Raw genomic sequence first — 22704 nt, 5'->3', positions numbered from 1 at the left:
GGGAGGGATTTCCAGCTACACATTCCAGACTTTCACGAGAATGTAGATGGATACCAGATTGATATATTCCATTCAACCACTCCCAAGGTGAGTTATTCCAATTCCTTTATTGTCCAGGACAATATATTCTCAATATCTTTAAAACAGAAATTAAACATTCCCATTTGATTTCAGGTATTAACATATTCTGTTCGATTGATATTTATTGTCAATGTCAGGCTGGGGTTGTTCCCCTTGGAGCAAAGGAGGTTGAAGGGAGATTTGGTAGAGGTGGACAAGATTCTGACAGGTTTAGATAAGGTGGACCAAGAAAAGCTGTTCCCATTCGCTGAAGGGACAAGGATGAGGAGGTCACAGATTTATGGTTTTGGGTCAGAGATGCCGGAGGGGATGTGAGGAAGAATATTTTGATGCAGCGAATGGTAATGATCTGGAACTCGCTGCCTACGAGGGTGGAGGAAGTGGAGACAATAAACAATTACAAAGGAAATTGGATGGGCATTTGAGAGGGTTTCAAACAAAAATAGTGACTCTAAATCTCCCAACACCCTGTCACTCTGTGATCCGTGTGAAATCTGAAACCGGGGGTATTCGCAACAAGACTCAAAGAGCATCAGTCCACTGGAGGCAAAGTCATGAGACCGGGCAGTCCAGCAGAAAGAAACCCTCCGTCCCTCCCCAAAGACCAACTGTGAGAATGAACAAAATGCAGTCCTGGATGTAATTGAGAGCAGAAACAATAACAGCAGAATCCAACCCCTGGAATCACTCGTGAACTTGCTGGTGTCTCCGCAGCCGGGATGAAAGACTGAATCTTTTCTCACACACAGAGCAGCTGAATGGTCTCTCCCAAGTGTGAACTCGCTGGTGTATCCGCAGGTGGGAGGACCGAGTGAATCCCTTCCCACATTGAGAGCAGGTGAACGGCCTCTCCCCAGTGTGAACTCGCTGGTGTCTCAGCAGCCTGGATGAATCACAGAATCCCTTCCCACACTGACAGCAGGTGAATGGCCTCTCCCCAGTGTGAACTCGTTGGTGTATCTGCAGGCTGGATAATCGAGTAAATCCCTTCCCACACTGAGGGCAGGTGAACGGTCTCTCCCCAGTGTGAACTCGCTGGTGTGTCAGCAAGCTGGATGACTGAGTGAATCCCTTCCCACACTGAGAGCAGGTGAATGGCCTCTCCCCAGTGTGAACTCGCTGATGTATCTGCAGCTGGGATGACTGAGTGAATCCCTCCCCACATTGAGAGCAGGTGAATGGTCTCTCCCCAGTGTGAACTCGCTGGTGTATCTGCAGGTGGGATGACTGAGTGAATCCCTTCCCACACTGAGAGCAGGTGAATGGCCTCTCCCCAGTGTGAACTCGCTGGTGTCTCCGCAGGTGGGATGACAGAGTGAATCCCTTCCCACACTGAGAGCAGGTGAATGGCCTCTCTCCAGTGTGAACTCGCTGGTGTGCCCGCAGGTTGAATGACTGAGTGAATCCCTTCCCACACTGAGGGCAGGTGAATGGCCTCTCCCCAGTGTGAACTCGCTGGTGTGTCCGCAGGTTGGATAATCGGGTAAATCCCTTGCCACACTGAGAGCAGGTGAACGGTCTCTCCCCAGTGTGAACTCGCTGGTGTGCCTGCAGGCTGGATGACTGAGTGAATCCCTTCCCACACTGAGAGCAGGTGAATGGCCTCTCCCCAGTGTGAACTCGCTGATGTATCTGCAGCTGGGATGACTGAGTGAATCCCTCCCCACATTGAGAGCAGGTGAATGGCCTCTCCCCAGTGTGAACTCGCTGGTGTATCTGCAGGTGGGATGACTGAGTGAATCCCTCCCCACATTGAGAGCAGGTGAATGGCCTCTCCCCAGTGTGAACTCGCTGGTGTCTCCGCAGGTGGGATGAGTGAGTGAATCCCTTCCCACACTGAGAGCAGGTGAACGGTCTCTCCCCAGTGTGAACTCGCTGGTGTGACTGCAGGTTGAATGACCGAGTGAATCCCTTCCCACACTGAGAGCAGGTGAATGGCCTCTCCCCAATGTGGCTGCGCTGATGAGCTTCCAGCAGAGATGGGGCTCTGTACCTCTTCCCACAGTCCCCACATTTCGACGGTTTCTCCATGGTGTAGGTGTCCTTGCTGCTCTCTTTGGTGGACAATCAGTTGAAGCCTCGTCCACACACACAACACGTGTACAGTCTCTCCCCGCTGTGAATGGTGTGATATTTATTCAGGCTGTGTGACTGGTTAAAGCTCTTTAGTCAGTGCACTGGAAGACTCTCACTCAAGTGTGGCCGTGTGTTGGTGCTTTTCCAGTCACACTGATGTTTGAAATCTTTTCAAATCAACAGACTGTACAATCATTTCTCCTTCTAGATTCAAAGTCCGATGATATTCAGCTCCCAAGGAATATGACTCTGTCAGATCTCGACGTGATGTTTGAGATTTCGGCCTGTGATTCCTCTTTCAATATCCTATAAAACGAGTTTACAAAAGTCATCAGTGTCAGTACAGGATAGAAATTCAGAACAGACAATTCTAGTTTCTATGGAACATTCTTTCCTCTCTCATTCCCCAAAAAGCTGTGAATCTCCATCCCACACACTCTCCCTCCATTCTCACTCTGCTGTATCTAATATTCACCCACCCAATTCTCCTGAAGGTGCTGATTGAGGCTGATTGACAGATCCATGCTCACTGCTTCCTGTCCTGGACACAGAGACCAGAACAAATAGGAGCTGCAGTCGGCCATTTGGCTCATCGAGTCTTTTAAACTATTCAATGAGATAATTCGTTCATCTACCTCAGCATCATTCTCCCCACACTAAACCCATATCCCTTGATATCTTCAATATCTAGAAATCAATCAATCTCTCTCTTGAAAATAGTTGATGACTGAGGCTTCACTGTCCTCAGGGGTTGAGAATTCCAAAGCTTTCCCACATCCTTGAGTGAAGAAATCCCCCCACATCTTAGCTTTTGCTCCATCTTCTTGTCTGTTCCCCATAACCCTTGACACCATTGTCAGTCAAAGATCTGTCTAACTGGAATATATTCAATGATCCTCAGCCTCCACTGGTCCCTGTGGAAGAGAAATCCAAAAGACTAACAACCCTCTGAGGGAAGAGATGTCTGGAAATATATAACGTAGCTACAGTTCTATATTACAAGATATTCAGATCCCAAGGAATATGACTCTTTCTCGATGTGACGGTTGAGATTTTTGCCTGTGATTCCTCATTCAAAATCCTGTGAAATGAGTTTGCAAAAGTCATCACAGTCAGTATAGGATAGAAATTCAGAGCAGACAATTCTAGTTTCTATGGAAAGTTGTTTCCTATTTCATTCCCAAAATGTTGTAACTCTCCATCCATATCTATGGATTCTATTTAAAAATGAAAGTGGATGGGCACTTGAAGGAAATAAACTTTCAGGAGAATGGGGATATCGAGTGGGAATGGGACTGGAATGTTATCCAGAGAGTCAGCCTGGACTTGAGTTACCGAATGGATTCCTTCTGTGCTGTAATGACTTTATGACTGGAAATGTATAACATCGCTGCAGCATTATATTATAATGCAAAAATAATAAATGTATTTTACTACAGAAACATAAATAATATATCTAATCTGGGTACCTTATAATAACACTCGACATATCTCTGTCCTATATTAATTTACTGTCCCCTTAAATGTCAGCCATCTCCTGGGGAAAGCTGCCCTTTAATGTGAACATGAGGAAAAAGACCATCCTTTTCGACAGACAAATAAATGTGTCAAGCTGAGGGAGCAAAGGATGTTCACCAGGCTGATTCAGGGAATCGCGGGACTGATGTATGAGGAGAGACTGACTGGGTTAGAATTGTTTTCATTGGAGTTCAGATGAATGAGGGGGGAATCTCAAAGAGACTTATAAAATTCTAAGGGTCGAGACAGGATAGATGCAGGGAGGATGTTCCCGATGGAGTCCAGAACCGGGGGTCACAGTCTGAGGATTCAGGGCAGACCATTTAGGACGGATTTGAGGAGACATTTCTTCACCCAAAGAATAGTGACCCTGTGGAATTTATTACCACAGGAAGTGTTTGATGCCAAAACATTGAATGTATTCAAGAGGCGGCTGGATAAAGCACTTGGAGCGAATGGGATCAAAGGTTATGGGGAAAAAGCAGGATTAGGCTATTGAGTTGGATGATTAGCCATGATTGTAATGAATGGCGGAGCAGGCTCAAAGGGCCAAATGGCCTCCTCCTGCTCCTATCTTCTATGTTTCTATATCAATGTCTTTAAGAGAGAGAGAGACCTGGGCCAACCTTTCCAGAGTCTGCACCCTCCCTGGATTCACTTCCTTTCCCTTCAGTTGCTGCAAGTCCCCAATTTCCCCCAGAATGAGAAAAGAAATGGAAAGGGGGAGAAAAGAAAGTGTTTTACTCACAGATGTTGGCCTCTTTAAAGGAATGCAGTGCCAATTTGCAGATAGCACAGAAAGCCAGCAAAGGGGCCCTGCTGAAACCCGGGATTGAACCAGGGATCTTTAGATCTTCAGTCTAACGCTCTTAATTGCTTGCACTTAATTGAAACAGGAGGAAGTTTGAATCTGCCTGAAGCTCAATCTTCAATCACACAAGGCCCGCGCTCTGATTGGCTGGAGGACCAGAATCCTTCCGGTCCTCCAACTCTTCCCATTGGCCAGAGCTGGTGAGGAGCAGTGAATCAAAAGTGCGCATGTGTGGGTTTTTAGGAGGAATGCGCATGTGCGAGTGTGGGGCGGGGCCCGGGACAAAGCCGGCGCACTGACCATTGTCTGTCCGGGTCTTCCAACCTTTTCCAATGGACAACAGCTCAGCGCGGCTGGAGGGCAAAGTCCCGCCCCTCATTGTCTGTCTGCAGGGGATTGACCAATGGGAACTCTGGAGGACCGGAAGGACTCTGGTTCAGCTGCTCATTCCTGCCCAGCAAAGCTGCTGCTGCTCTCTGTCTGAATGAAGATTGAGCTTTCGACAGACTCAAGGAAGTGAAAAGGATCAGCCAATGCCTACGGCAATACCAGTCTGAAAACGCCTGACCTCGGAAGCTAAGCAGACTCAGGCCTGGTTAGTACTTGAATAGGAGACCTCCTGGGAATACCAGGTGTAGTAGACTTTAGGATGGCATGGTGGCACAGTGGTTAGCACTGCTGCCTCACAGCGTCAGGGACTTGGGTCAATTCCTGTTTTGAGTCACTGTCTGTGTGGACTTTGCATGTTCTCTCCCCATGTGGGTTTCTCCCGGGTGCTCCGGTTTCCTCCCACGGTCCAAAAGATGTGCGGGTCAGGTGGATTGGCCATGTTAAATTGCCCCTTAGTGCCAGGGGGACAAGTTAGGGTAAATGCACAGAGGTACGGGGATAGGGCCCGAGTGGGATTGTGGTTGGTGCAGACTCGATGGGACGAATGGCCTCCTTCTACACTATAGGATTGTATGATTCTATGAAGTGAATCCAGAGAGGGTGCAGACTCTGGAAAGGTTGGCCCAGGTCTCTCTCCCTCTCTTAAAGACATTGACGTTCTTTGCTCCCTCAGCTTGACACATTGATTTGCTTGGTTAAGAGGATGTTCTCTTTCCTAATGTTCAGAATTAAAGGGCTGCTTTCCCCAGGAGATGGCTGACATTTAAGGGGACAGTAAATTAGTATAGGACAGAGATATATCTCGTGATTTTTTTGTCACAGATGAGATAAATTATTTATGGTTCTGCAATGAAGTAATTTATTCTTATTTCTATTCTTGTAATATTGTTCTGTACCTATGTTATATACTTCCAGTTATAGAGTCATTACAGCAAAGGGGTCCTTTCAGCCACACACGTCCATCCTGACTCTTGGTAAAAGTCTCTTAGTTCTGGAAGCAGTGAACATGGATCTGTCAATCAGCCTCAATCAGCACCTTCAGGAGAATTGGGAGGGTGAATATTAGATACAGCAGAGTGAGAATGGAGGGAGAGTGTGTGGGATGGAGATTTACAGGAATGAGAGAGGAAAGAATGTTCCATAGAAACTAGAATTGTCTGTTCTGAATTTCTATCCTGTACTGACAGTGATGCATTTTGTAAACTCCTTTTACAGGATATCTGAAGGTGAAGATTTGCAGGCAGAAATATCAAACCAAATGTCACACTCAGATCTCACAAATTCACTCTATTTATCGGAACCTGAATATCATCAGTCTTTCAATTTAGAAGGATAAATTTTTGTCTGTTCTGTCTTTTTCAGGAGATCTTAAATATCAGTGTGCCTGGAAAAGCACTGAAACACACACACACCTGAGTGAGCGTGTTCCAGTGCACGGACTGTGGAAAGAGCTTTAACACAGTCTGAAAAAACATTGCACCATTCACATCAGGGAGAGAAATTAATTGTGTTCTGTGTGTGGACGAGGCTTCAGCAGATCGTGAAACCAGCAGAGTCACAAGGACACCCGCACCATGGAGAAACGGTGGAAATGTGGGGACTGTGGGAAGGATTCAATTACCCATCAAAGCTGGAAACTCATCGACGCAGTCACACTGGGGAGAGACCATTCACCTGCTCTCTTTGTGGGAAGGGATTTAGTCAATTCTCCCTTCTGCTTACACACCAGAGAGTTCACACCGGGGAGAGGCCATTCGCCTGTTCTGAGTGTGGGAAGGGATTTAGTGATTTAGCCACACTGCGGAGACACCAGCGAATTCACAGTGGGGAGAGACCATTCACCTGCTCTGACTGTGGGAAGGGATTCATTCAATCATCCCATTTGCTGGCACACCAGCGAGTTCACACTGGGGAGAAGCCATTCACCTGCCCTGTTTGCGGAAAAGTATTCAGTAATTCATCCACACTACTGACACACCAGCGAGTTCACACTAGAGACAGACCGTTCAATTGCTCTGACTGTGGAAAGGGATTAATTCAGTCATCCCACTTGCTGACACACCAGCGGGTCCACACAGGGGAAAAGCCATTCACCTGCTCTGAGTGTGGGAGAGGATTCAGTGATTCATCAAACCTGCTGACACACCAGCGAGTTCACACTGAGAAGAAGCCATTCAACTGCTGTGTGTGTGGAAGGGGATTCAAACATTCAGCAACCGTGATGAAACACCAGCGAGTTCACACCGGGGAGAGACCGTTCACCTGCTCCATGTGTGGGAAGGGATTCACATTGTTATGCAACCTGCAGAGACACCAGCGAGTTCACAAATGATAACAGTGGTTGGATTCTGCTGTTATTGCCGCTGTTAATCACATCCAGGACTGAACCATGTTCATTCTGACAGTAGGTGAAGTGGGAGTGTCGGAGAGTTTCTTTCTGCTGGACTGGCCGGTCCCACAACTTTGCTTCCAGTGGCTGATGATCTTTGAGCCTGGGAGAGCACATTTCCACTGAAATGATCCACATTTGATGGCAGGATTAGAGGGTACACGTGAAGCTTCTTGTAATTAATTGTGGAAGTCAATTCTGGAGAAATGCTGTCTTAAATTGTATTCGCTTTTTAACTTAAAGAGAAATAGTCACTTTCCTTCAACATACACACAGATTAGTGTGGGTTTGATTATTGGCTTCAGTCATGGTGATGTTGTGATGTATTTTCTGCAACTTTTATTTCTTATGAACATGTTAATGTATGAATAGAAAATGGTATTTTATAATGTGTATGTTGCTTCCTGAGCTTTAGCACACCTGTCACCTTTCTGTGTAGATTTTCTATGTTCTGTAGTAATTGCTGTATTAGTTTAAGTTTGTGTATCTCTTGTACTTTTAGTTATTTGTCTTTAAGTAACTTGCTTCAGGCGTCGGCAGTCACTAAGAAATGAAACATCACACCTCAGATGTATCAGTTAGGTCGATGAGCCTGACAAACATCAATCATCAGGAAGTGACACCACACGTCCTTTTATTACAGGGAAGCAGACACACAAATGACCTTGTGCTGCCTTGTTATCTCAGTGGAAAAGCTTTAAACTTACTACAGCAGCAGAGAAAAGCAATAAAGAAAAGGATGTTGCTGCAAGTGACTGAGATCCTGGATTAACTCAGTTAGGAGTTAATGGGAAGTGATATCAGCAAGGTGACCCGGGCAGCACGGTGACACAGTGATTAGCACTGCTGCCTCACAACACCAGGAACCCGGGTTCAATTCCGGCCTTGAGCAACTGTGTGGAGTTTGCACATTCTCCCCGTGTCTGCGTGGGTTTTCTTCAGGTGCTCCGGTTTCCTCCCACACTCCAAAGATGTGCAGGCTAGATTGAATGGCTGTGTTAAATTGCCTCTTAGTGTCAGGGGAATTAGTTGGGTAAATAAGTGGGGTTACGGGGATAGGTCCTGGGTGGGATTGTGGTCAGAGCAGACTCGATGGGCCAAATGGCCTCCTTCTGCACTGTAGGGATTCGATGATTTCTATGAGTTAATGAAGTGACATCAGCAAGATGACCAATATCCTTCAGGGACCAATCAAACATTGATCATGCACCATTTTATCAATCAGGGATTGATCATGTGCTGCTGAGGCCAATCAGAACCACAGCAGACGAGCGACAAAGCTGAATGAGCGAATACCGCACAGGGATAGTTGTGAGCGAGGGTTAATGAGTGACAATTTTCCGGAGCTCGGTGCGCAACACAACACAACATGAAGTAAGAAGATAGACTTTGGTCAACAGAACAGCCGACAGCTACAGTCAATCAGAAGCCGAGAGCTGGTGTTCCAGAGTGAGTGGACTGATCCACTGTGTTTAAATATTGTGATTTTATACTTATTACAATTAATAAATTCTGTGACAACATTCTTGTACCTGGAATGGTCTGTAACTAGTCAGGAGCTGCAGATTCCTTTCACAACTTATTCCAATGGGTTACTGACTTCAGGATTACAATTGAGATTGGAGCCAAACCCATATCTGACAACAGGATAGAATTGAAGGGGAGAAGTGTGGGTCTAAGACCAGTGTTTTAAACCAAAATAAAGGGACTGAAGGCAGAGCTGGCAAAGCCATACAAAGTAAGGGAAATTATATTGTTTGATCTTTGATTTGTTTGACACATTTTCTGTGTATTTTTATGGTTGGGACCGTTAATGTTTAAAGAGAAATTCAAAAAGCTGGTAATTTACTGTAAGAATTATACCACAAGATTGTATGCATTTAACCGAAAACAAACTTTATTGGATATATGAAACAAAAGAAAATTAAAAATCAACACTACAAACTTAACACTGTAGTTTAGAAAGACTTATGTTATAAACTCAGTTCTACATTTTAACTTCTTCCCCTAGGTTTCCCTAATACTTCATGATATCTTGAAGGTTCATTCACTTCTGTTCCTGTGAACATATGGAAGGTGCGTCAAAGCTCCCCAGAATTCACTTTTAATTCTCCGTGTTCCAGCTATTCTCCAAGATTTTATGAGGTCCTTCCATTAGTTTCCCACTAAACAACCTTCTAACTTTCCTCTAAGATCTCAAAACTGTGGACTCCTCAGACCAAGCCTGAGCTTCACTGCCTTCTTGTGGAGGGATTTAAACATTAGGAAAAGCCCTGGTTCCTCATGGCCCTCTGGGCTTCTAGTCCCACAGCTGGTTCACAGCTCCTCATCCCACAGCTGGTTCACAGCTCCTTGTCCCACAGCTGACGGCTTCCAGGCTAACTGCAGACTGCCTGATTTCTGTGAAAGGTCAAAACCTCTCTCGTTTCTCCTTCCCATTTAACTAAGGGTTGTGTGAACTATTCCATTCAGGGGAAGGTGGTGGGATAGTGGGAATGTCTCTCGCCGAGTAATGCAGAGACCCAGCAAAGGATCTGGGGACAGGCAGCTGGTAGGATTTGAGTTCAGTGAATCAATCTGGAATTATATAAAGTTAGTTTCATGGTCACCGTTACGAGACTATCATTGATTGTTGTAAAAACCTGTCCAGTTCACCCTATTAATGCTCCCTATTAGGGAAGGAAACCTGCCATCCTTACCCAGTCTGGCCTACATGTGAATCCAGACCCACACAGCGATGTGGGTGACTCTTAACTGCCTCTCTGAAATGGCCGAGCAAGTCAATCCATTCAAGGGCAATTAGGAGCTGAGCAACGTGTGCTGGGGCTTTGCCAGCAGTGTCCACATCCCAGGAAAGAATAAAGAATATTCCACGGAACGTGATGGGTGATTTGAAATGAATTGAAAGTAGGTCAGGAGGTGTTCGTACCGTCCAGAGCTGCTTTTCAATGGATCCTCCTGTTTAAAATAAAAACACATCAGTGTGTCCCTTTCCCAGACACAGTTGACCTTGGAATATCACAATGCTGTTTTTAAACATTCCTTTGTTAAAGAATCAGACATTTAGAATTGTGAAACAGACAGAAATTAAATGTTCCGTTTTTCCTGGGATCCTCCTGTGCCTGGCACCGGTGTCCTGAACAAGGTTATTAACATTCTCTGGGTTAAAGGTTCCTCCTGGTTCTTGCTGTCTGTTGTGTCCTTTGTCACAGTCGGTACCAGGACATTTCTATTGAAAGGTTGTTAAGAAATTCCAGTGAATTCCAGTCCCTTGTGTAACGTTCCATTTGGTGTGCGTCAGATTCAGAGATGTCCACGTGTGTGTGAAAAGGGTTCTGGGTAAGGGTTTTAACCCTTCTTTCCCCGTTAGTAACAATGAGCCCTGTATTCAATTCTAAAGTATAAAGTCCTCATTAGATATCAATTCTACCTGTTATCTACATTTCACCAACCAGTCTATATTTTCATCACAGGACTGCAGTGGGAGCACCGTCAACATCTTACTGACTGGATTGATTTTATCGAGGAGGTGACGAAGGTGATCGATGAGGGTAGAGCAGTGGATGTTGTGAACATGGATTTTAGTGAGGCTTTCGACAAGGTCCCTCATGGTCGGCTCATCCAGAAGATTAAGATGCACGGGATTCACGGTGACTTGGCCACTTGGATTCAGAATTGACTTGCCCATCGAAGTCAGAGAATAGTGGTGGAGGGTGTTTTTCTGACTGGAGGTCCATGACTAGTGGTGTTCTGCAGGGATCCGTACTGGGACCTGCGCTATTTGTGATATATATAAATGACTTGGATGAAAACGTGGATGGGTGGGTCAGTAAGCTTGCGGACGACACAAAACTAGATGGAGTTGTAGATAGTGTAGAAGGTTGTCAAAGGATACAGTGGGATGTAGATCAGCTGCAGCGATGAGCGGAGAAATGGCAGATGGATTTTAATCCGGGCAAGTGTGAGGTGCTGCACTTTGGGAGATCAAATATTAAGGATAAGTATACAGTTAATGTACAGAGGGATCTTGGGGTTCAAGTCCATAGCTCCCTGAAATTAGCCACACAAATATTTAGTTGGTAAAGAAGGCATATGGCATGCTTGCCTTTATTGAGTACAAGAGTCAGCATGCCATGTTGCAGCTTTATAAAACTTTGTTTGGGCCGCATTTAGAATATTGCGTTCAGTTCTGGTCGCCACATTACAGAAAGGATGCAGAGGCTTTGATGAGGGTGCAGAAGAGGTTTCCCAGGATGCTGCCTGGATTGGAGGGTGTGAGCGACTGACAAACGAGGGTTGTTTTCTCGGTGGAGGGTGAGGGGAGACCTGACAACAGTCTATAAAATAAGAGACATAGAATCTTTTCCCCCAGAATTGATATGTCTAACACGAGGGAGCATGCACTGAAGGTGAGACGGGGAAAGTTCAAAGGAGATGTGAGAGGTAAGGTTTTTTACACAGAGAGTGGTAGGTGTCTGGAATGCGCTGCTAGGAGTGGTGGTGGAGGCAGATACGATAGGGGCGTTTAAGGGGGTTTTAAATAAGCTCATGAATATGCAAGGAATAGAGGAATATGGACCAAGGGCAGGCAGAAAGGAATAGTTTAATTTGACATCATGTTCGACACAACATGGTGAGCTGAAGGGTCTGTTCCTGTGCTGTACTGTTCTATGTTCTATTTGTGATCTCCATTTAGAAAAAGGAAACAGAGGCACTGGAGAAGGGGCAAGAAAGATTCACAAGAATAATCCCAGAACTGTCATCACTTCTGAACTCACTGGTGTTTCACCAAGTTTGCTGACTGAGTGAATCCCTTCCCAGTCAGAGCAGGTGACCAGCCTCTGCCTGGTGTGAACTCACTGGTGGGACATTAGTTCCCGAGAGCTTTTGAAGCCGCGCCCACATTTAAAGGGTCTCTCCTGGGTGTGATGATGTTGTGTCTGGGCAGGCTGGATAACTGAGTAAATCCTTTCGCACACACCGAGCAGGTGAATGGTTTCTCCCCGGTGTGAACTCACTGGTGTTTCAGCAGTGTTGGTGATATTCTAAACCTCCTTGAACAGTGAGAGCAGCTGAACGGCCTCTCCCCGGTGTGAATGTGCTCGGGGATCATCAGTTCCTGAGAGCTTCTGAAGCCGGCCTCTCGGGCAGAGCATTAAAGGGGCTCTCCTTGGAGTGAGTGGCTTTGTGTTTCAGCAGGCTGGATGAAGCAGTGAATCCCTTCCCACACACACAGCAGGGGAATGGTCTCTCCCCAGTGTGAACTCGCTGGTGTACCCGCAGGCTGGATGACCATTTAAACCTCTTTGTGCAGTGAGAGCAGCTGAATGGTCTTTCCTCAGTGTGAATGCGCTGGTGGGACACCAGATCCTGAGAGCTTCTGAATCCGCTCCCACAGTCAGAGCATTTAAACGGTCTCTCATTGCTGTGAGTGAGATTGTGTCTGCACAGGTAGAATGACTGAGTGAATCCCTTCCCACACACCGAGCAGGTGAATGGATTCTCCCCAGTGTGAACTCGCTGGTGTACCCGCAGGGCGGATGACCATTTAAACCTCTTTGAGCAGTGAGAGCAGCTGAACGGTCTCTCCTCAGTGTGAGTGCGCTGGTGGGACACCAGATCCTGAGAGCTTCTGAATCCGCTCCCACAGTCAGTGCATTTAAACGGTCTCTCATTGGTGTGAGTGAGATTGTGTCTGCGCAGGTGGGATGAATGAGTGAATCCCTTCCCACACACAGAGCAGGTGAACGGCCTCTCCCCAGTGTGACTGCGTTTATGAATTTCCAGTACAGATGGGTATCTGAATCCCTTTCCACAGTCCCCACATTTCCACGGTTTCTCCATGGTGCGGGTGTCCTTGTGACTCTCCAGGTTAAACAATCAGTTAAATCTCACACAGAACACGGGTACAGTCTCTCCCCGCTGTGAATGCTGCGATGTATTTTCAGGCTGTGTAACTGGTTAAAGCTCTTTCCACACTCAGTGCACTGGAACACACTCACTCGGGTGTGTGTATCTCAGTGCATTCCTAGTCACAGTGATGTTTACAATCTTTTGAAGCCAAGAGGCTAAACAAACATTTCTCCTGCTAGATTCAAAGGCCAATGATATTCAGTTCCCAAGAAGTCGAGTCACTCTGTCAGATCTCGATGTGATGTTGGAGATTTCTGTCTGATTTCTCCTTGTCTAATATCCTGTAAGTCAATTTAGAAAAAACATCGTAATTCAGAATACGATCGAAATTCAAATCGACATTTCTAGTTTCTATGGAGCATTCATTAAAGACACAGTCATGGAGCATTAAACTTGCCGAGCAGGGCCTCCCGTATCAGCACACAGGCAGCTGCTTTGTGAGACTGCCGGCAGTACAGACAAGTCAGAGATAAGGGTGTCCTCAGAAGTGGGATTCATTGTGAAAGCTCAGGGACGGTTGATAAGACGCAGCAATTCTGTGATTCTAATGAACATTCTTTCCTCTCTCATTCCCCAAAAGCCGTAAATCTCCATCCCACACACTCTCCCTCCATTCTCACTCTTCTGTATCTAATATTCACCCTCCCAATTCTCCTGAAGGTGCTGATTGAGGCTGATTGACAGATCCATGCTCACTGCTTCCTGTCCAGCACAGAAATCAGAACAAATAGGAGCTGCAGTCAGCATTCGGCCCATCGAGTCTGCTCAACCATTCATTCAGATTATTGGTTGATCAACCTCTGCATTATTTTCCCCACACTGTCCCCCATATCCATCGATATCTTCAATATCCAGAAACCTATCAATCCCTCTCTTGAAAATTCTTGATGACTGAGGCTCTGTAGTCCTCTGGGGTAGAGAATCCAAAACATCACCACGTCCTTGAGTGAAGAAATCCTTCCTCATCTGAGCTTTCTCTCCATTTTCCAGCCTGTTCCCAATAATTATTGACTCCCTTGTCATTCAAAAACTGTCTAACTCATCCTTGAATATATTCAATCCCTCCACTGGTCCCTATGGAAGAGAAATCTAGACACTAACAATTCTCTGAGGGAAGAGATTGTTGGAAATATATAATATAACTGCAGTCCAAAATTACACAGCCAGATATAATAAGTGTATTTTATTACAGAGCTATAAATAATATATCGAATCTGTACCATATAACAACAGGGGAGCTGATAGCCTCGTGGTATTATTGCTAGACTATTAATCCAGAAACTCAGCTGATGTTCTGGGGACCCAGGTTTGAACCCTGCCACAGCAGATGGTGGAATTTGAATTTAAATACAAAATCTAGAATTAAGAATCTACTGATGACCATGAAACCATTGTCGATTGACCAAAAAACCCATCTGGTTCATTAATGTGCTTTAGGGAAGGAAATCTGCCATCCTTACCCAGTCTGGCCTACATGTGACTCCAGAGCCACAGCAATGTGGTTGACTCTCAAACAGCTTCTGAAATGGCCGAGCGAGTGTAAGGGAAATTGTACTGGATATTGTATGAGTTTAGTATGGAATTCAGATTCATAGGTCTTAGTGAAATGATAAAGTAGATTTAGGTGAGTAGTGAGATGGGTATGTAACCAATGTAACCTAAAGTAACTTCGTGTGACCTAATGTGATCAAGTATAGATGACATGCTCAAGGCAGAGGAAACAGGGAAGTAAATGGCAGTCACTGATTAGCAAAAGCAGACAATAGTCACTTAAGAAAACAATGAATACTGCTCAGTGGTCTAACTTAATGTTGGACCATAAAAGTCAGCAAAGAGGATGTCTTTTCTAACACATTCGGCCTAAGTCAGCAAAGAGGATGTTTTTTTCTAACACATTCGGCCTAAGTCAGCAAAAACTACGATTATTGTGCAAGCAGACAGTTGAGGTAAGGGCAGAGATATAACCACCATGGTTTAAGAAACAAAGAAATGTAACAGGGAGCGACAAATCGCGAATAAAACGGATAAAGGGTCAACTAAAAACAATGGTGGCCAAAGAAACAAGGTCAGGCTGTAAAGTAAGATAAGAAACAAGGACAGGATGTAAAAGTGAGATAAGAATCCTGAGATATGAAGCTGAAATGTATTTAAAGACTGAAAGCCTGAGGGCTCTTTGGATTGCTCCGGAGATCCCGACTTTATTCTGCTTGTGCTGCGAAATAAAGTCTATTGCTTGAAAGATCACTGCTCAGACTCTCTGTTTTAATCGATGTGAATAAATTGTCGTCCTGGGGAACCACGACAAAATTGGCGCTGCGAGCAGGGTTGGTGAGAGATCGCCCAGAAAAGCATCTGGAAGGAGTGGCGGAGACGGTGGTCCGACCGGAACCGAGAAGTCCCCAGCCGGCCTTCTGTCAACAAGGTAAGCAGACTTGCATGCATGTAAATCCTTGTTGTCAGAAAGGGGTTTTCTCGAGGCCCGGTGCGCCCGGCTCTCTGCTGGTCCTGGATCTCCCCAACCCAAAAAGATATCCTGCACAGGTAAAACCAAATTGTGTAAAAATTTTGAGAGACTGAGTCTGATCCGAAGAGCAGAATTTTTGCATGCAAAAGCGCGCTGCGAATACTGTATTGTCTGTGAATGGGTAAAAAGTGAGACGGGAAAAAGGCTGAAAGCTAAAGTAATGCAATTAGGTTAAGTCGAGCGGTTTGGAGCGGGTTTTTCAGGTCACGACTTGCCCAGAAGAGAGTAAGTGTGGGAAAATCTGCCAGCCCAAACCTACCCAGGACCTCGGGTAAGGGACGTCAACCGAGAGGGAGAGAGATCAGTGAGAGATCACTCTCTGACCTAATACAGTAGTCAAAAGCACAGGAGTGAATTTTAACCCCAGGAAAGGGGAGTAGCAGCTAGAATAGAGGAAGTAAAAGACCAATTTGAACAAACTGGTCTGAGGTAACAGCGTGGAGAACAGAAATAAGAGGAGAGTTGGAACATAGGTAGGGTAATAACTAACAACTTGGAAAAATTACCCTGACAAAACTGCCTGGTGACAAGATTGAAAATAACTAATCTTTGAATAATAACAAAAACGGAAGCAACACTGGATTGGAAAAAGATTACACACATAATTAACTTAGAGGAGATAAAGAATGAGTGGCCGTATGTAAATTGGGAAAGAGTAGTCGATAGGAATTGGATAGACGAAATAAAATTGGAAACCCTAGAGAAATTAATAAAGGGATCTGACCGATACAGGATTTTTATACACATAGACGAGCAAGTGAAAACCTACTACCCTCTGGCCCGGGAGAGGAAGATAGTGCCGGGACAGGGGACTACGGGGAAGTGGATATCAGGACCCCGGTTAGAATTACAGATATTGGCAAAAGAAATCCAAAGAAAAGGTAAACAGGAGAATGAGCACGGAAAAACAATACAGCAAGTAATAATCACTGTGATACCTAACTCTGACAGATTAAGTGATAAAAATTGCGACAGTGATCCAAAAAGACGAGTAATGGCGCACCAAGTTAAGACACCAGTGGAGATATTAGGGGACAAGTTCCCAGCCCTTAGGGGAGATATAGAACACGACTCTAAAAAATGGGCCAAAAGAACAAATAAGACCAATACACAGTGGCCGGAGGAAGGCACATGGTCCATAGAGAGGTGTGAGGACCAGAAGGGAATGATAAAGAACTATAAGATTAAGGATAAATCGAGCAAAAGAAGGGAAAAGCGAGAAAAGGAGTTAGAGATATTAGCCCCATTCCAACAAGAAGGGAAAGAGAGAAGAGGGGTATGGAGGGGAGGTAGAATGCAGATGCCAGTGCAACTTGAGGAAAAAGCAAAATTGGAAGATCCAAACGTAGCCCCACCCCCCTACTTAGAGAAACAGAGCTCCACGGGACTGTACCCAGTTATATCAGGCACAATGAATTTTGAGGGAGAATATGACATAGAACAGATGACGAAGGAGGAATGGGCACAAAGGGAGAGAGAAAAGAGACAAGATATAGAGGAAGCGGCTAGGAAAACAGAAGAGGATTTGGATGGGCTGAACCAAAGGAGAAAGGAGTTGGAGGACGAAGTAAAGGTGGTAGAACTTTTGGAATGGGCAAAGAAGGTAATGAAAAAGGAAAATGAACGAGAAGAGGGAGGAAAGAATGTTAGAAAAGAATATGAGGGGAAAACAGGAGATGATCCTCACGAGTGTGGAAGTGAGACATCACAGGGAAAAATAGAAGGAAAGAGAGTCGGAGTGAGCAGAGAGGAAAAAGAAAGAGAAAGGAGCGGAGAGGGAATGCGCTGGGATGTGCACAAAGGGGCAGACAGACGAAAATGGGGGAAAGCATGGAGGTGGAAGCACCCAGAGGAAAGTAGAATGGCGAGAGAGACGGAAGGAGAAACAGAAGAAAGTAGTGAAGACGAAGAGAGCCAATCGGTGTTAGGGGAGCAAAGAAAATCAAGGCGGGAAAGGCGCCCACCTGTAAAGTTTCCAGATGTGGATAGGAGAGGGAAAAGGATATTCCCGGTGATTCTGAAGGGTGACAGACCGCAGTATATCCCTTGGTCAGGTCAGGATTTGCCCAATTTAATTAATGAATTACCCAATATTTTGGATGGAGCTGGAAGGTGGATTGGACAGTTGGAGGCAGGAATGGTGGGAAAAAGGATGGCACTGGGCGACATCAAAGCTCTCCTGACAAAGGTGATAGGAATGGACCAAATGGCGGAAGTAATGAGACGTGCTGGTATCCCGACCGCAACTTATGACCCGGAGGTGGATGGGACACTAATGGACCAGTACCGCCAAGTCATCTGGCAGGCACTGCGGGATATGTACCCCAATCGAATGGATGTAAAAGCCCTAAAGGGAGAGCCATTGGGTGAGGAGGAGAATGCAGCGGTGTATGTGGAGAATCAATTAAAAAGGTGGAGAAGGGACACGGAGAGGGACATTCTAATAGACCCACTGACCAACTCCATGTTCCGGGCTGCAATCCTAGAGGGCTTGCCAGTCTCAGCTAAGACAAGGCTGGAGGAAGTGGTGGGCTTGGACTCAAAAAATTACCGAGAGTTTGTGGATTATGTTGCCCATGCAGTAGAGAGACATCGTAAAGATGAGAAGAATGCAGACAAACAGCTGAAGGAGATACAACGTAAACTCCTTCAGGCACAGTTGGAGGAGATCAAAAGCAAGGATAAACTGAAGGCTAAAGAGGATCTCGCACCCAGAAAAATAGCACCAATGATGGTGGAGCAAAAGCCAGAGGAAATACCTGCACTAATCAAAGGGGGGAGCGGAGATGGAGGCCAGCCCATCATAACCTATAACATTTCTGCCTTCCCACTGTCCATGAACCCAGGAGCCTATGGCCTAAATTATCAAAACCCATACGCCCTGCAAAGTCAGACTGACTGGAATAGAAATGGGAAAGGACAGGGAGGTGGTAGGCCACCCTATCAGAATCAGAGAGGACAGGGACAGGTTAATCATCAGACTCCGAGACAGGGACCACTGCCTGGCCCTTCAGGTGGGTGTTGGGGGTGCGGGGAGGCAGGGCACATAAAAAGGAATTGCCCGCGAAATTTTCCCAGACAGGGAGAAAACCAGCAGCAGACAGGCCAACAACTGATCCAAGGGTCGCCAAACAGCATCCCGATGTTTCAGGGGCCGGTAAACCATCAGAATTCCCCATAGGGAGGCCCAGAGAACCCCGAAATGGTAGGACAGTACGTACAGATAACAGAAACTGCAGAGCAGGAACCTATAGTTAACGTTAGAGTAGGAGGGATCGAGGTCCCCATGATGATAGACACCGGCGCCACATGTACGTGCATACAAACGAAATATGCGGATCACTTACCATTGTCAAACCAGTTTGTAAAAACTGTGGGGTTCTCGGGGAAAGTAACATTAGCTCGAATGACGACGCCGGTGCCTGTTACCATTGGAAATAAGACAACCCATGTACCTATTTTAGTATGTGATAAAACTCCTTTAAATCTATTGGGAAGGGATGCAATCCTAGGTTTAGGACTGAAATTAGAATGCACTGAACAAGGAATTGATTTGATGGGAATGTATCCACTTGAAATACCAGGAAAGGAAGGGGTTAATGTATATTGGTTGGGAGATATAGAGGAACAAGTTAAAAAACAGATATGGGAAGTTTGGGGAAAGCTTATAAACACTTGGGTTCCACAAGCCAAATGGCCAAGAACAGAATTACACAGTACAATGATATTTGATGAAGGGCAGGAACCTGAGATACAGGAGAAATGGGAAAGGGAGGCAGGACGAGAACAGGAAATAAAGTCAGGAAGTATTTTAATCGGACTAGAGGGAGTAGCCCTCACCATTGTTAGGAATGAATGGGTTAACAAATGGTTCTCTGTATCTGGGGCGGAGCCACATGTCACATTGAAAGTGAATCCGGGATACAGATCAAAAGACCTAGGACCAATGGTGTTGAGAGCACAAGATGTAGAATTTGTCCAGACAGACAATGTAGATACTTGGACGTCCAGCAATGGACAAATGACGAAAATAATTTTGGATGTTAAAATGCTTGGGAAACCGAAGCAGATAACAATAGGAGTGCAAATCGAGAAACAGGAACTGGAGTGGAGAGAGAGGTTAGAGCAGGATTTGAACTCCCTCCCGCAGGAGTTGTGGTCCAGACAGGACACGGATGTAGGGAGGGTCAAAAACGCTAATCCAGTTGAAGTCAGATTAAAGATAGGACGTCAGGGGCCGTATAGGCCGCAATACCCAATCAAGACAGAAGCAATTGAAGGAATTAGAGGGACAATTAAGGGATTGATAGAAGCAGGGGTATTAAAAGAAACCCGGAGCAGGTGTAATACACCGCTACTACCAGTGAAAAAGGCGGACGGAGAAAAATGGAGATTGGTGCATGACCTAAGGGCAATTAATGAGGTAGTGGAAGATATGCCAGCAGAGGTTCCAAACCCTTATACCTTGATGACAAATATACCACCTGAAAGTAGATGGTTTACTGTAATAGACCTATGTTCGGCATTTTTTAGTGTGCCACTAGCTCAAGAAAGTCAGTATCTCTTTGCATTTACGTACGAGGGGAAACAATACACATACAATAGGATGCCCCAAGGATTTAAACATTCCCCACATGTATTCAATCAGGTGTTGAGAGCAGATTTAGAAGGAATACAGTTGGAAGGAACACTAATACAATATGTGGATGATTTATTATTATGCACAGGAACACAAGAACAATGCAGGAAGGATAGTTTAAAACTATTGAAAAGACTAGCAGAAGGGGGTCATAAAGTATCAAGGAAAAAGCTGCAGCTGTGCCAGAAAAAGGTAGAATACTTGGGGAGAGAAATATCAGCAGGACAGAAGGAGATAGCTTCACAGCAAATAGAAGCAGTACTAAAAGTTCCGAAACCACAGACGGTGGGACAAATGATGACATTTTTGGGAATGACAGGATTCAGTTCAGAATGGGTGGAAAGCTATGCCGAAAAAACGCAGGCACTACGAAAGATAATGAAGGAGGCAGGGTGTGACGAATTAAAAGCCAAACTAAAATGGGATAAAGATGCTTCAGACGCATTTGAAAACGTGAAAAGAGAAATGGCACAGGCACCAGCATTGGCTTTACCGACCTATGACAAGCCCTTTGACTTATTTGTGAGTAACAGAGAAGCCGGATTTGCTACAGCAGTGTTAACGCAGGAAAATTGCAAGGGTAGACGAAGGCAGGCTGTAGCATATTACAGTACCAAGCTAGACGACGTAGCGATGGGATACCCTCCGTGCTATCAAGGCCTGGCAGCAGCTTGGTGGGCGTGCGAAAAGGCAGCCACGGTCACAATGGGATATCCGATAAACATACATGTATACCATAAGGTAGCTGAATTGATTGAGCAAGGAAAATTTGTGCTGACACCTGCTAGGATCCATCATTATCGAATGCTAACCACATTTCCAGATATCACGATAATAAAGTGCAACAGAGTAAATCCAGCTGATTACATGCCATTACCTCATGAAGGAGAAGAACATGAATGCTTAAGAGAAGCAAAAACATTTATGAAACTGAGAAAAGATTTAAGAGCAGAGGGACTAGTGACAGAAGGGAAAAGGATACTGTATTTAGATGGCTCATGTTACAGGAATCACTTAGGAAACCACGCAGGCTATGCCATAGTTGAACAGAAAGGGGAAACACTTGAAGTCATAGAAGCAGAGAAATGTGAACAGCCCTGTTCGGCCCAATTAGCAGAGCTTAAAGCATTGACCAGAGCATGTGAGCTAGCAAACGGGGAAGCAGTGGAAATTTATACTGATTCGGCCTATGCCCATCTGTTCGGGGCAATATGGAAGCAAAGGGGATTTAGGAAAAGCGGAGGAGGACCAATACAACACGAAGGTCAAATCAGGGCTTTAATAAGGGCCATGATGGGTCCAAGGGAATTAGCCATAATTAAGTGTCAGGCGCATAAAAAGGGAGCAGACAGCATCACACAGGGAAACACCAAAGCCGACAAGGCAGCTAAAGAAGCGTCAGGATGCATTGAGGCTACGATAGCCCCAGTAGAAATAGCAAGGCCGCACCCAGGGCCAGGTACGGGGGATATCGAACCTCATATCACATTAGAGGATGTAGCACAGTTACAGGAGGAAACCTCTGTAGCTGAAAAGGCAATGTGGAAAGATAGAGGAGCACTACAGGGACAACAGGACAGGATATGGAGAAATGGGGAGGGATTGGTCATAGCACCCACATCATTACTAACCGTACTAATTAGCGAAGCGCATGGAGTGGACCACTGTGCAAGAGGAGAAGTGGCTAGAAAGATCAAGAAGGAAGGATTCTGGTCACCATACCTGCAAAACTCGATTGACTACATACTAAGTCAGTGTGAGGTGTGTGCTCAGAATAACATCAGGAAGGGCATTACTGCCCCAATAGGGCATATACCCATTCCTGAAGGACCATTTAAACATCTATGCATGGACTATGTGGATATGGGAAAGGTGGTGAGGGGGAAAAGATACATGCTAGTGATTATTGATAGATTCAGCAGATGGATAGAAGCAACGCCATCCAAAGATCAAGGATCTGGAACGGTGATTAACTTCCTGTCAAAAGAAATTATCCCAAGATTTGGCATACCCACGCAATTAAGTTCAGACAATGGATCTGCTTTTATAGGAAGGGCACTGAGAGAGACACTCTCGGCACTCCGAATAAAGCAGAAGTTTGGATGCGTATATCACCCTCAATCCCAAGGAATGGTGGAGAGAGCAAACGGGACCCTTAAGGCTAAAATAAGCAAAATTTGCAATGAAACAGGGAAAAACTGGATAGATGCTCTGCCATTGGCTCTAATGCAATGCAGGAGTCAGGAAAACAGAATCACACATTTGAGCCCATATGAAATGATGACAGGAAGAGTAATGCCGGTACCTAAGATCAGGGGATCAGGAGGTCCTACGCTGGAATGTTTAGATCAAAGCACAAAAGA

At 45.4% G+C, this 22704-nt stretch overlaps 1 protein-coding gene and 2 pseudogenes across 1 annotated transcript in view; 2 read left to right on the top strand and 1 right to left on the bottom strand.

The window, feature by feature from the left end:
• Positions 1-22704, top strand: part of LOC144484080 (uncharacterized) — a 49186-nt gene that overhangs the window by 11888 nt on the left and 14594 nt on the right. The window lies entirely within an intron of this gene.
• On the bottom strand, positions 702-15149 carry LOC144484114 (uncharacterized; annotated as a pseudogene).
• Positions 5022-5130, top strand: LOC144484130 (5S ribosomal RNA; annotated as a pseudogene).

The sequence above is a fragment of the Mustelus asterias genome, unplaced genomic scaffold (assembly GCF_964213995.1).
Source record: "Mustelus asterias unplaced genomic scaffold, sMusAst1.hap1.1 HAP1_SCAFFOLD_92, whole genome shotgun sequence".
In the NCBI taxonomy this organism is placed as follows: Eukaryota; Metazoa; Chordata; class Chondrichthyes; order Carcharhiniformes; family Triakidae; genus Mustelus; species Mustelus asterias.
This window is presented reverse-complemented; position numbering and strand designations above follow the sequence as displayed.